We start from the raw sequence: 7,500 nt of genomic DNA on the forward strand, positions 1-7,500 counted from the left end.
CCGCCCTCGGTCGCCGAGGCCCTCGCCGGCCGCCGGTGGCGGACCTTCGCGTCTGACGGACCGTCTGAGTCTCCCGCGGAAAGGGTCGGGCGGGCTCCGGAGAGCCCCCCTGGAGGCGAGAGCGCCGGGTCGGGGAGGAACCGACCGCCCATGGCGGCCGACGCGCTAACGTCGGCCGGGCGGAGGCCTGCCCCAGGCGCAGTTCGATTTCCAGAATCTCAGGGCCATGACACACAAAGCGTATCCGGGCGTCACCCCGTAACGGGTCATTAAGGCTGAGACGTGGGCGGCCCTGTCCCGCCCGGGGTTTCGTTTAGCGGCCGACGCCGGTTCGTTTTGCGGCCGAACGACGCCGGTTCGTTTAGCGGCCGAACGAAGCCGGCTCGTTTAACGGCCGAGGCCAGCCGGGTTCGTCCCTTCCTTGGATGATTTGCCATTCGTAATAAGAATCGTCACTACCTCAGTGCAGAGGGACTTTTTCGAGGCATTTGTGTCCGCTCGAGAGGCCTCTCGCTGGGCTCGAGAGGTCATGGGATCCGGTAGCCTATCACCTTGGAGAATCAGCGAGGTGCTCTTCCCTATATACCCGATGGCACCTGTTCGGGCCACCGTCCCCTGCTGGACGGGGCCCGGCTCTGTACCGCCCCAGACAGAGCGCCTTCGTCGGTCACGAAGGCAGGGTCGTGGACCCTGGAAGCGCACGAGCCACCCGACTCGGCTTCCATAGCGGCTGGCGGCCCTGGCCCGCCCGAGACGAAGCGCCTTCGTCGGTCAGACAGATAGGGTCGAGGACCCTGGAAGTGCGAGAGCCACCCGACTCGACTTCCACGGCGGCCCGGAGGCCGGGCCCGTCCCCGTCCGTGCCCGGGGACGGGGCACCTTCGTCGGTCAAACGCGTTGGGTCTTGGACCCTGGAAGTGCACGAGCCACCCAACTCGACTTCCATAGCGGTCGGCGGCCCCGTACCGCCCCAGACAGAGCACCTTCGTCGGTCACGAAGAGAGGGTCTTGGACCCTGGAAGTACACGAGCAACCCAACTCGACTTCCATAGCGGTCGGCGGCCCCGTACCGCCCCAGACAGAGCACCTTCGTCGGTCACGAAGAGAGGGTCTTGGACCCTGGAAGTTCACGAGCAACCCAACTCGACTTCCATAGCGGTCGGCGGCCCTGTCCCGCCCCAGACGATGCACCTTCGTCTGTCACACAGATAGGGTCTTGGACCCTGGAAGCCGTCCCCCTCGACTTCCGTAACGGTCGGCGGCCCTGTCCCGCCGCAGACGGGTCACCACTCCGTCTGTCTGTAGGGTCTTGGACCCTGGAAGCCGCCCCACTCGACTTCCATCGCGGTCGGCGGCCCTGGCCCGCCGCAGACGGGTCGCCACTCCGTCTGTCTGTAGGGTCTTGGACCCTGGAAGCCGCCCCACTCGACTTCCATCGCGGTCGGCGGCCCTGGCCCGCCGCAGACGGGTCGCCACTCCGTCCGTCTATAGGGTCTTGGACCCTGGAAGCCGCCACACTCGACTTCCATCGCGGTCGGCGGCCCTGTCCCGCCGCAGACGGTGTGCCACTCCGTCTGTCACACAGATACATAAGGGTGTCTCGGAACCCCGGACGCCGACCGAGACGAAACGCGTGGGGTCGGTGCGCCCGAGAGGGTAGGGTGCCCCGGGGCCGGCCGCTCGCCCGACCGGCTTCCGGGACTCCTTGACCGCTCGGGAGACCTATCCACGCGCCCGCCCGACCGGCGGCCGGGGGCCCTCGACCGCCACACGCGTACCGACGACCGGGGGGTTTCCGTTTTACGGCCGACGCCGAGATCCTTCGACGGTTCCAACAGGGGTTGTTACGCTTTTGTGTTCGCCCGTGTCTGAGCATATATGGTCGGGTCGAACCTTTGAGGCCGTAGCCTGGAGATCCAGGGCGGATCTTTTCTCACAACACGTGTGTCTTTGAGGCCGTAGCCTAGATCCAGAGACTTTAGGATCTTTTTAGCAGTTTTAAGGCCGTAGCCTTGATCCAGGGCGGATCTTTTGAGCAGTTTTAAGGCCGTAGCCTTGATCCAGGGCGGATCTTTTCACAGGTTTTAAGCCGAAGCGCCTTGATCCAGGGACTTTTGGATCTTTTTTTGCCGTTTTTAGGCCGTAGCCTTGATCCAGGGCGGATCGTTTTGCGGCCGTAGCCGAGTTCCATCACCCAAGGTAGCTTTAGTTTTTAGGCATTAGCCTTGATGATCCAGGGCGGATCGTTTTGCGGCCGTAGCCGAGTTCCATCACCCAAGGTAGCTTTAGTTTTTAGGCATTAGCCTTGATGATCCAGGGCGGATCGTTTTTTCCCATCTTTCGGGTATGAGCTCTTTAATTGTGAGCCTTCGGCCGACACTCGCCCGGGGCGCTGCCTCACATCAGACGCCCTTCGTCCGTTCCAACCGTTCCAGTTCTTTTAACGGTTTTTCGTTCATCGCACACCGACGCGCACAGACCTTTCTTGGGATCTGTCGCAGGGAGGGAGGACGCTGGAGGTCCACTTCGAGGCACCCATCCCTATATACCCGATGGCACCTGTTCAAACGACCGCCCCTTGAGAGAAGGGGCCCTTCCCGTGGCTCGTCCGGGAGGAGGCGCCCGCGTCGGAAGGCGCCGTAAGGTCGGAGACCCTGGAAGTGCACGAGTCACCCGCTTTTACCTCCAGGCCCTCTGTCGTACTTCTCGTGTCCGCTCACGAGACCTCTTTTCGGCTTTATGGAAGTGCACGAGTCACCCGCTTTTGCCTTTTCTGGAAGTGCACGAGTCACCCGCTTTTGCTTCCAGGCCCTCTGTCGTACTTCTCGTGTCCGCTCACGAGACCTCTCTTCGGCCTGGGGGTGCGCCACGTACACCCCCGCGTCCGCATTCGAGTCACCTCTTCGGGCTCATGAGGTAGGGTCGGTGACCCTGGAAGTCAGAGACTTCCAGGCCTTCTGTCGTACACCCTCGCGTCCGCTCACGAGACCTCTCTTCGGCCTGGGGGTGCGCCACGTACACCCTCCCGCGTCCGCTTTCGAGTCACCACTCTGGGCTACGGAGGTAGGGACGTGTGCCCTGGAGGAACCTGACTTCCAGGAGGGAGGGCCGCCCTGTCAGGCCCGCTTTCGAGTCACCCATCTGGGCTAAGGAGGTAGGGACGTGTGCCCTGGAGGAACCAGACTTCCAGGAGGGAGGGCCGCCCTGTCAGGCCCGCTTTCGAGTCACCCATCTGGGCTAAGGAGGTAGGGACGTGTGCCCTGGAGGAACCAGACTTCCAGGAGGGAGGGCCGCCCTGTCAGGCCCGATTTCGAGTCACCCATCTGGGCTAAGGAGGTAGGGACGTGTGCCCTGGAGGAACCAGACTTCCAGGAGGGAGGGCCGCCCTGTCAGGCCCGCTTTCGAGTCACCCATCTGGGCTAAGGAGGTAGGGACGTGTGCCCTGGAGGAACCAGACTTCCAGGAGGGAGGGCCGCCCTGTCAGGCCCGCTTTCGAGTCACCCATCTGGGCTAAGGAGGTAGGGACGTGTGCCCTGGAGGAACCAGACTTCCAGGAGGGAGGGCCGCCCTGTCAGGCCCGATTTCGAGTCACCCATCTGGGCTAAGGAGGTAGGGACGTGTGCCCTGGAGGAACCGGACTTCCAGGAGGGAGGGCCGCCCTGTCAGGCCCGATTTCGAGTCACCCATCTGGGCTAAGGAGGTAGGGACGTGTGCCCTGGAGGAACCGGACTTCCAGGAGGGAGGGCCGCCCTGTCAGGCCCGCCTCGGAGTCACCTCTCTGGGCTAAGGAGGTAGGGACGTGTGCCCTGGAGGAACCAGACTTCCAGGAGGGAGGGCCGCCCTGTCAGGCCCGCCTCGGAGTCACCCATCTGGGCTAAGGAGGTAGGGACGTGTGCCCTGGAGGAACCAGACTTCCAGGAGGGAGGGCCGCCCTGTCAGGCCCGCTTTCGAGTCACCCATCTGGGCTAAGGAGGTAGGGACGTGTGCCCTGGAGGAACCAGACTTCCAGGAGGGAGGGCCGCCCTGTCAGGCCCGATTTCGAGTCACCCATCTGGGCTAAGGAGGTAGGGACGTGTGCCCTGGAGGAACCAGACTTCCAGGAGGGAGGGCCGCCCTGTCAGGCCCGATTTCGAGTCACCCATCTGGGCTAAGGAGGTAGGGACGTGTGCCCTGGAGGAACCAGACTTCCAGGAGGGAGGGCCGCCCTGTCAGGCCCGCTTTCGAGTCACCCATCTGGGCTAAGGAGGTAGGGACGTGTGCCCTGGAGGAACCAGACTTCCAGGAGGGAGGGCCGCCCTGTCAGGCCCGCCTCGGAGTCACCTCTCTGGGCTAAGGAGGTAGGGACGCGTGCCCTGGAGGAACCAGACTTCCAGGAGGGAGGGCCGCCCTGTCAGGCCCGCCTCGGAGTCACCCATCTGGGCTAAGGAGGTAGGGACGTGTGCCCTGGAGGAACCAGACTTCCAGGAGGGAGGGCCGCCCTGTCAGGCCCGCTTTCGAGTCACCCATCTGGGCTAAGGAGGTAGGGACGTGTGCCCTGGAGGAACCAGACTTCCAGGAGGGAGGGCCGCCCTGTCAGGCCCGCCTCGGAGTCACCCATCTGGGCTACGGAGGCAGGGACGCGTGCCCTGGAGGAACCAGACTTCCAGGAGGGAGGGCCGCCCTGTCAGGCCCGCTTTCGAGTCACCCATCTGGGCTACGGAGGTAGGGACGTGTGCCCTGGAGGAACCAGACTTCCAGGAGGGAGGGCCGCCCTGTCAGGCCCGCTTTCGAGTCACCCATCTGGGCTACGGAGGTAGGGACGTGTGCCCTGGAGGAAACGGACTTCCAGGAGGGAGGGCCGCCCTGTCAGGCCCGCCTCGGAGTCACCTCTCTGGGCTAAGGAGGCAGGGACGTGTGCCCTGGAGGAACCAGACTTCCAGGAGGGAGGGCCGCCCTGTCAGGCCCGCTTTCGAGTCACCCGTCTGGGCTACGGAGGTAGGGACGTGTGCCCTGGAGGAACCGGACTTCCAGGAGGGAGGGCCGCCCTGTCAGGCCCGCCTCGGAGTCACCTCTCTGGGCTAAGGAGGCAGAGACGTGTGCCCTGGAGGAACCGGACTTCCAGGAGGGAGGGCCGCCCTGTCAGGCCCGCCTCGGAGTCACCTCTCTGGGCTAAGGAGGCAGGGACGTGTGCCCTGGAGGAACCGGACTTCCAGGAGGGAGGGCCGCCCTGTCAGGCCCGCCTCGGAGTCACCTCTCTGGGCTAAGGAGGCAGAGACGTGTGCCCTGGAGGAACCGGACTTCCAGGAGGGAGGGCCGCCCTGTCAGGCCCGCCTCGGAGTCACCTCTCTGGGCTAAGGAGGCAGGGACGTGTGCCCTGGAGGAACCAGACTTCCAGGAGGGAGGGCCGCCCTGTCAGGCCCGCTTTCGAGTCACCCATCTGGGCTACGGAGGTAGGGACGTGTGCCCTGGAGGAACCGGACTTCCAGGAGGGAGGGCCGCCCTGTCAGGCCCGCCTCGGAGTCACCTCTCTGGGCTAAGGAGGCAGGGACGTGTGCCCTGGAGGAACCGGACTTCCAGGAGGGAGGGCCGCCCTGTCAGGCCCGCCTCGGAGTCACCCATCTGGGCTACGGAGGTAGGGACGCGTGCCCTGGAGGAACCATACTTCCAGGAGGGAGGGCCGCCCTGTCAGGCCCGCCTCGGAGGCCTCCCCTCGGGCAGGGGAGGCAGGGTCGGGGACCCTGGAGGAACCGGACTTCCAGGAGGGAGGGCCGCCCTGTCAGGCCCGCCTCGGAGGCCTCCCCTCGGGCAGGGGAGGCAGGGTCGGGGACCCTGGAGGTGCCGGACCTCCAGGGGGACGGAGGCCGAACCCGTGGCCGGGGAGGGTGAGCCTTGCCGGGCTAGGCTCGCGCGGGTTCGAAGGCCTGGTTCGAGAGGACCCCTTCCCCTATATACCCGATGGCACCTGTTCACACTACTGCCCTTTCGAGAGGGGACCCCGACCGGTCCGCGGCCGGGACGGCGCACCTCGGTCGGCCTCGGCGAGTGGGTCGGGGTGCCTGGAGGTGCGCGAGCGGCCCGCCTGGAAGTGCGCGAGCCACCCGACTCTGGCGGCCGGCGCCCCCGGGCCCGTGCCCGCGGCCGACTCGTCTGACCCGGCATCGTCAAGGTCACCAATACCACGGAGCGTCTACGACGCCCCGTTTCCGAGATATCGGCCAATGAACTGCCGGGCGCCGTATCTCGGCCGGGGAAGGTCCTACGGACTCGGGGCCGGGCTCGTCGGAAAGGTCTCGCCCGGGGCTTTCCGACGAGACCGGCCGCGGGTCCGTGCGACCCCGGGGGCCCGAGATACTTCCGGTCGAAAATTCGAATTTCGTTACCGCGCTGCTCCGGCGCCCCGGGTCCGGGGCCTTCGCCCTTCGGGTGGGTGGCTCCTCCGCGGGGGGCCTTTCGAACGAGCCCACCCGCGCGTCGCTAGCCCTTTCCGGGGCCGAGATACGGCCTACCCCCGCGGGATTTTCCCACGGCCGTTTCTCGGGCGCCTCGGGTCCGGGGCCTTCGCCCTTCGGGTCGGTCGCTATGCCGGAGGGGAGCTTTCGAACGAGCCCTCCCTCGAGTCTCTGGCCCTTTCCCGGGCCGAGATACGGGCGGGTGGTCGCGGAATTTTCGCTCGTCCGGGGCTCCGGCGCCCCTAGCGTCCGCCTCGGAGGTCGCCCGGACGCGCGGCCGGTCTCGTTCGAAAGGTCCGTCCCGGGGCTTTCCGACGAGCCCGGCCTCGGGTCCGTGCGACCCCGCCCGCCGGAGATACGTCCGGTCGAAGCTCGCGGAAATTCCCGCGGCCGTATCTCGGGCGCCTCGGGTCCGGGGCCTTCGCCCTTTGGGTCGGTCGCTCCGCCGGAGGGGGCCTTTCGAACGAGCCTACCCGCGAGCCTCTAGCCCCTTCCCCGGCCGAGATACGGCGGTCTATGCCCGGATTTTCCCACGGCCGTTTCTCGGGCGCCTCGGGTCCGGGGCCTTCGCCCTTCGGGTCGGTCGCTATGCCGGAGGGGAGCTTTCGAACGAGCCTACCCGCGAGCCTCTAGCCCTTTCCCCGGCCGAGATACGGCGGTCCCTCCCCGGATTTTCCCACGGCCGCAGCACGGGCGCCTTTGCTCGGATCGACTCGCCCTTTGGGTCGGTTGCTCTACCGGAGCGGCCCTATCCAACGAGCCAACCCTCGTCTCTCTAACCCTTTCCCCGGCCGAGATACGGCGGTCCCTCCCCGGATTTTCCCACGGCCGCAGCACGGGCGCCTTTGCTCGGATCGACTCGCCCTTTGGGTCGGTTGCTCTACCGGAGCGGCCCTATCCAACGAGCCAACCCTCGTCTCTCTAACCCTAAGCCCGGCCGAGATACGGCGGTCCCTCCCCGGATTTTCCCACGGCCGCAGCACGGGCGCCTTTGCTCGGATCGACTCGCCCTTTGGGTCGGTTGCTCTACCGGAGCGGCCCTATCCAACGAGCCAACCCTCGTCTCTCTAAC

This window comes from Paramisgurnus dabryanus, unplaced genomic scaffold (assembly GCF_030506205.2).
Source record: "Paramisgurnus dabryanus unplaced genomic scaffold, PD_genome_1.1 h2tg000210l_1_57933__unordered_in_group16, whole genome shotgun sequence".
Classification (NCBI taxonomy): domain Eukaryota; kingdom Metazoa; phylum Chordata; class Actinopteri; order Cypriniformes; family Cobitidae; genus Paramisgurnus; species Paramisgurnus dabryanus.